Source organism: Berghia stephanieae, chromosome 13, assembly GCF_034508935.2.
Source record: "Berghia stephanieae isolate SIO BIC M18660-M18661 chromosome 13, UCSD_Bste_1.3, whole genome shotgun sequence".
NCBI lineage: Eukaryota > Metazoa > Mollusca > Gastropoda > Nudibranchia > Aeolidiidae > Berghia > Berghia stephanieae.
This window is the reverse complement of record NC_088372.1, coordinates 28474426-28481925: the sequence shown is the minus strand read 5'-3', so window position 1 is coordinate 28481925 and position 7500 is coordinate 28474426. Positions and strand designations below refer to the sequence as shown.

The following is a 7500-nucleotide window of genomic DNA, read 5'->3' as shown; positions in this document are numbered from 1 at the left end:
AGATATCGGCAGGTAATCTGCCTCAAACAGTCAGCACCATGAAATAGTATATCCACGATGTCGGTTTTCTTCCGAGAACGTTGGTGAAAACTTAATTACCTCCCCTTGTCATTCTGTCATACTTTTTATTTGTATTGACGTCGATGATTTGCATCTAACTTTATAAAATAGAACACAAAGGAATGAAACCTAGGTGAACGCTTGTTATCACTAGATCTATATAATCACAAGGAGAGAAAAAACACACACGTATAAGTAAAATTCCATGAATATAGTTTGATAACACAACCTACATCACTTCATAACCAACGTCACTGGCTTTCTTATATCGCTCAATAATCAACCAACAATCTAATCTTTAAAGTTCGGATGTAATTCATGAAACAAGTATCGCGTTCGCAAAAGAAAAAAAAATAAAGCTTTGTCTTTAATCATTATGGATTTTTAAAAAACAAAACAAAACAAAACAACGATCTACCTCATACTAGATAAACCAGCATCGGCCGCAATGCATCGCTATAAAGAGAGAAATAAGGGCTAAGCTTCTTGTGCGAGGAGCTAGATTCCGAGTCCCCCGGTTATAACTCATAAGGGCAATCGTTGCCTTATCAACTCAGTCATCTCGCACCACATAGAGCCTTTGTAGAGCTATTTAATCTTGTCCACAATCAACCAGAGGCATAGCATATTATGTCATTAAGTATGATAATACGGTGCTTTGACTATGAACCGCGCTTCCTCCAAGTGGCTCCAGCATTAAAGTAGACAGAATAATCCAAATTATTTCACAATTTAGAAATAATATTACCGCCCTCAACACTGTCTCGGAAACATTTTGGTCCGAGTCGTAATGATACCGACAAAAGCAGGCGGGTTGGGTTTACTGAAATTATGTCAATGTTATCTCCTTTCTACATTTCAGTGGTGGTGGTGGTGAGTTGGCCACGACGATAATGGGCGGAAGTCGACCTGCTCATTTGCGGCAATTATTGGATGAGGCGGATCCAAGGGTCAGTTATGAAATGGCCAAGAAGTGGCCGTGGTCTGTAAGGCTAATTTGGTCAGGACGATGACGCATTCTGTCCTTATCTTACAAGACAACAAATTGGGGGGGGGGGGGGAAGGAGAGAGATACTCAAGCGGGTAGTATTGAATTGGATTACTGGTCTTCATGCAGTTCAACTTTAGTTATAAGTGAGAAACGACATTGAAGTTGGAAAGAGAAATTTAAGCAAGATATATAATATCTAGATAGTCCCAGACTCTCAATATAGGAAAAAATCTATAATGCATAGACGGTTAGAGCTATTTGGGGGGGGGGGGGGGGACGGGACGACGACGACGACGGAGAAAAGATAGATAGATAGGTTGATGGACGGAGAAAAAGATAGATAGATAGATAGATAGATAGATAGATAGATAGATAGATAGATAGATAGATAGATAGATAGATAGATAGATAGATAGATAGATAGATAGATTGATTGATTGATAGATAGATGAGAGAGAGAGAGAGAGAGAGAGAGAGAGAGAGAAAGAGAGAGAGGAGATTTGGGGGGGGGGGGGGGGGGGCAAAGGGGGGTTGTATGTAATTACCATCAGTGAAGTGTCCTGCAAGATCAGAATGAGGTAAATGGAGTTTTAACGACTGCTCTCACACGTGCCTATCTGTGTGAGTATGATTGTGTGAGCGAGTGTGAGCATCCCCATTTATTCTGTTTGTGATCGAGTGTGGGTATCTATGTTTGGGGAGGTGACTGTATGTAGATCTTGTGCGATAAGGAGAGAGAGAGAGAGAGAGAGAGAGAGAGAGAGAGAGAGAGAGAGAGAGAGAGAGAGAGTTAATGCCACACCAAAATTAGCTTGGGATGTTCCAACAGAGTGTCATATCATTCCTTATTACAGCTAGGGAATAGAAAGGAAATGTGCCTTCCCAATCTTGTGCTGTCTTCTTTCTTTTTCTTGACGAGAACAATAAAACCCATCAAATCATGTATACCCAATAACACAAAGTAGTTCAATATATGCCAATTTCCTGAAACCAGGGTCACTGAATCATGGAGATAATATGAAAGTAATACTAAGGAAAGTAATGGTAATACCATGGTAAGCTATAGTTGTTATGCCCTATCGATTTCATATTGGTTTGTACGGATCGTGTTTGTATATATGTAAATTGTCCTTTACCCTAGATGGCTATAGGAATCGTTTTATTACTGTAATAATCCTGATAGCGGTTAGACTATTTATTTCTATGCCCTGACAGGATGCCGGGTATCAGCAGCTGCCCAGTATTAATGCATGCCCTACAGATGACTGTATGATAACTATATTATTTGCCCCGTTGGATGTAAGACATCTATCTATGGTCCATTGATCAAACCTCTGAAGTAGCCTTTTCACCAATCCACTGATCAAACATGATGTCTACACCAGAGATAGCCGTTCCCTATTGATCTTATATTTCGGGTTGATCAAACCTCTGATATCAATTCAGAGGATTGATCATCTGGTTTTGAATACAGATTAGACCGAGAAGCCCTGCGCTTATTCTCTTAAAATTGACAAAAGTATGTCAATTTGTGAATCAAAAACTTTCTAACTAGATCTAGTCTAGATACATCTCATAAAAGTAAGAATGCTAGTTCGGGGACTAATCAATTAATCATTATAGCAAAATTATCTTTAATCATAATGATGTAATTAATTGTATATAATAAAAAAAAGTATGCCTTTCCGCCACAACATCATAAGATATCGTCGCCTAGGCATTCCACGAAGGAATATAGACAATTCATCAAACAAGATGTCTGATGTCAACAGGAATCACCCATGCTGCCCAAGTGAGCAATGTTAATAATCTTTCCCACGGAAGAAAAAAAAACGAAACTGCCTGAAGCGGGGCTCGAACCCGGGACCTTCCGGGTCACAGTGCAATGCCTTAACCACTCGGCCACTTTGTATGCCTTCAAGAAATCATCCATACCATGTACTTTTACCAACCCATAAACCTATCCTTTGATAGACTAATTTCAGAGTGAGAATTATTTCTCAACCTACGTTTACACATTGTTCTCATGGAATCAAAGTTGCAGAGCGAGGTACATAATTAAAATCGGCCATATGGGATGTTACCTCTTGACAATCAAGCCCATTAAATCCCGTTTATATGGAACAATGCAAACAGTAAGGAAAAGAAAAGTTTAAGTATTATTGAATAATCAACCGCTTAAATGAATCTACCCACACTTAAAATTCGTCAAAAAGCATCGCTGTTTCTCCCGATATTGAAAAGATGCATTCTATGCTTGCACAAATTAATGGTGTATCACCTGATCATTACAATCATCCGATGCATGTATAAGAAATCGGTTATCGTTATGTCATGATTAAGTAATGTTATGACATCATTTAAAAAAAAAGGATAGAAGGAAAGAAAGAAAGAAAGAAAGAAACAGAGACGCCAACTTTAAATTTGGCTCACAGGAGTTTCAGACACCACTCGTAGGAATTTCAATGCCGAAAGAGGAATTTCCGCACACAAGAAAAAGGAATTGGGATGGTATTTGGCATTGTGTTTACGTATTGTATAGTTCTAAATAGATAACTGATTAGAATTATATTATAATACATATACACATTGCCAAATACAATCCCAAATTTTCCTTATTTTAAATGAAGTAAAGCGCCAAAACCTAATGGTAGAGATTGTAGTACTGGTGGTAGAGGATGATGTGGTGTTAGTGGTTGTAGTAATAGTGGTAGTGGTGATGAAGATGTGATAGTGGTTGTTGTAGTAGTAGTAGTGGTAGTGATGATGATGTGGTGGTGGTGGTGGTGGTGGTGGTTGAAGTAGTAGTGGTAGTGATGATGCTGTGGTGGTGGTGGTTGTAGTAGTAGCGATAGTGATGATGATATGGTGGTGGCGGTGGTGGTGGTTGAAGTAGTAGTTGTAGTGATGATGATGTGGTGGTGGTATAGTGGTTGTAGTAGTTGTGGTCGTGATGATAATGATGTGGGTATAGTGGTTGTAGTAGTTGTGGTCGTGATGATAATGATGTGGTAGCGTTGTAGTGATGTTGATCTGGTGGAGATGGTGGTTATAGTACAAATGGTAGTGATGATGTGGTAGTGGTGGTTGTAGAAGTAGTGGTAGTGATGATGTGGTAGTGGTGGTTGTAGTAGTAGTGGTAGTGATGATGATGTAGTGGTGGTTGTAGTAGTAGTCGTGGTAGTGATGATAATGTGGTGGTGGTGGTTGTAGTACTAGTAGTAGTGGTAATGATGATGTGGTGGTGGTGGTGGTTGTAGTGGTAGTGATGATGTGGTGGTTGTATTGTTGTAGTAGTGGTCGTGATGATTATGTGGTGCTGGTGGTTGTAATGGTAGTGATGATGATGATGTTGTAGTAGTAGTAGTAGTAGTAGTAGTAGTAGTAGTAGTAGTAGTAGTAGTAGTAGTAGTAGTAGTAGTAGTAGTAGTAGTCGTAGTAGTAGTAGTAGTAGTAGTAGTAGTAGTAGTAGTAGTAGTAGTAGTAGTAGTAGTAGTAGTAGTAGTAGTAGTAGTAGTGGTTGTAGCAGTAGTAGTATAGTAGTAGTAGTAGTAGTAGTAGTAGTGGATTTAGCAGTAGTAGTATAGTCGTAGTAGTATTAGTAGTAGTAGTAGTAGTAGTAGTAATAGTAGTAGTAGTAGTAGTAGTAGTAGTAGTAGTAGTAGTAGTAGTAGTAGTAGTAGTAGTAGTAGTAGTAGTAGAGGTAGTGATGACGATGTGGTTATGGTGGTTGTAGTAGTAGTGTTAGTGATGATGATGTGGTGGTGGTTGTTGTAGTAGCAGTGGTAGTGATGATGATGTGGGTGGTGGTGGGTGGTGGTTGTAGTAGTAGTGATGGTTGGTGTTGATGAAGATGAGGTGTTGCTTGTAGTAGTAGTGGTAGTGATGATGATGTGATGGTAGTTGTAGTAGTGGTGGTAGTGATGATGATGTGGTGGTGATGGTGGTTCTAGTAGTAGTGGTAGTGATGATGATGTGGTGGGGTTGTAGTAGTGGTAGTAGTGATGTCGATGTGGTGGTGATGGTGGTTGTAGTATAAAATGGTAGTGATGATGATGTGGTAGTGGTGGTTGTAGTAGTAGTGGTAGTGATGATGATGATGATGTGGTGGTGGTTGTAGTAGTATTAGAGGTAGTGATGATGTGGCGGTGTTGGTGTAGTAGTAATGGTAGTGATAATGTGGTGTCGTGGTTGTAGTAGTAGCAGTAGTGATGATGATGTGGTGGTGGTGGTTGTAGTGGTAGTGATGATGATGTGGTGGTGGTGGTTGTAATGGTGATGGTAGTTGTGGTAGTGGTAGTAATGATGATGTGGTGGTGGTGGTGGTGGTTGCAGTAGTAGTTGTGGTACTGAAGTGGTGGTGGTGGTTGTAATAGTAGTGATAGTGGTGATGATGTGGTGGTGGTTGTAGTAGTTGTGGTAGTGATGATGATGTGGTGGTGGTTGCAGTAGTAATGGTAGTGATGAATAGTGGCAATAATGATGATGTGGTGGTTGGAAAATGGGAAGGTGGGTATCCTTGGAAAAAATTGACCTCACCGGAATTTGACGGAAGTTGCCCGGAGGCCGGAATTTTTAGCTCCAGACCGGAGTTTTTTCCGGTGAAACCGGGGTTTTGGCATCACTGAAGAAAGAAAGAAAGGAAGGAAGGAAGGAAGGAAGAGCGGAAGAAAAGGAGCAAGAAAGAGCAAAAGAAAAAGGAGTGAGAGATAGAGAGAAGGGGAGAGGGTGAAAAAAAATAAAGGGAGAAAGAAAGAAAAGGGTGGTAAATGGGGGGGGGGGGTGGAAAGAGAGAGAGAGAGAGAGAGAGAGAGAGAGAGAGAGAGAGAGAGAGAGAGAGAGAGAGAGAGAGAGAGAATTTACGCTTGGCCAGCAAGAAATCATTTATTTTTTAAAAAGAAAAGATGATGTCCCTTTGTGACATGAGGCCGTACTGGACCAGTCTGTGGAAGCCTCCATTATATTCTCATACACATTATAATATACATAAAAAGAACAATATTGGATGTAATGTAGACCACAACGTGTGTTCTGTTCATCGATGCGGCAGCCAATAACAATTTAAGGTGGGTTAATTAAAAGACGGGACAGTCGGGGTGGGTCAGTTTGTGTCAGTCGCACAGTGGTAAACGTGTTTCCTCTTTCTTTCCTTTTTTTTTTATTTTAGCCTGAAACATTTTTTCTTTGGACATTGACAGGCAGATATTAAAATGACCTTAACCCCCCCCCCCCCCCCCCCCCCCCCCCCCCAACCCAAAAAAAAAGGCCTTAATTAAGACAGACGATTCTTAGAAGCCTCAGATTTCAGACTTCGTGGCAAGTTGGGTTCATCTTCATCTACTGATATATTATTATGAATTCAACACTAAAAGAAGAAGAAAAGAAATTTGTCACAGCACGGAAGATGTGTAAATTGTCTAAGATATTGAAGAATGAAAACTGAAAATGGAGAAGTACTCCAGATCCATCAAATCCAATGGGCCAGGCAGATTTAATATGACAATATCTCAAATTGGAAGTAACAAAATTGCTTGCGACTCACCCTGAAGAGAAAATTAGTCTAAAGAAGAGAATTCTCCGCCTCGATTAAAAATAAATAAATAAATACATAAATACATAAATAAATGGATAAATAAATAAATAAATAAATAAATAAATAAATAAATAAATAAATAAATAAATAAATAAATAAATAAATAAATGGATAAATAAATAGATAAATAAATAAATAAATAAATAAATAAATAAATAAATAAATAAATAAATAAATAAATAAATAAATAAATAAATAAATATAAATAAATAAAAAAATAAATGAATGAACAAATAAATATATAAATAAATAAATATTTTATATCTCAAAACATCACCATTTAAAAAAATATCTTCCTCTTGCTCCCTCCTCCATCATCCTCCACTCCCCCCCCCCCCCCCCCCCCCCCCCCCCCCCTTCTCGTTCACTTCCTATTGGGCAGACCATCGGTTTTTCGACAAGTCTTGCGGTGATTTACAACTAGATAATAAATATCTAGGGTGTTTGTTTTTTGTTCAAAATAAAGTTTGTTGTGATTTTCAGATGCAATCCAATCCCACCCCTACTTTACCCCTATCCCCACATCCGGACATCTACAGACAAACTGGTACAGACGGACAAACAAGACACCTATGATTAATAACCCTAGTTTGTTGTTGTATAAGTAAGTAAAAGGCATTATTTTTACCCAGATGGCTTTTTGCCAATATTGGCTCTGCAGAGACCGGACACGCATACATTCTCTCTCTATCCCTTCTATATATAGGGGGTAGTGGGAAAGAGAAGCATGAATGAGAGAGAGAGAGAGAGAGAGAGAGGGGGGGGGAGCGATTGAACTACCAAGGGGTGGTAGGATTGCATTACATACAAGTCGTGTGGTAGGATTGCAGTATCAAATCTTGATCTATCAAAGAGA

At 39.2% G+C, this 7500-nt stretch overlaps 1 protein-coding gene across 1 annotated transcript in view; it reads right to left on the bottom strand.

Annotated features, from left to right (window-relative positions):
- LOC144958745 (triple functional domain protein-like) overlaps window positions 1–7500 on the bottom strand; it is a 250216-nt gene that overhangs the window by 109885 nt on the left and 132831 nt on the right. The gene's annotated exons all lie outside the window — the stretch shown is intronic.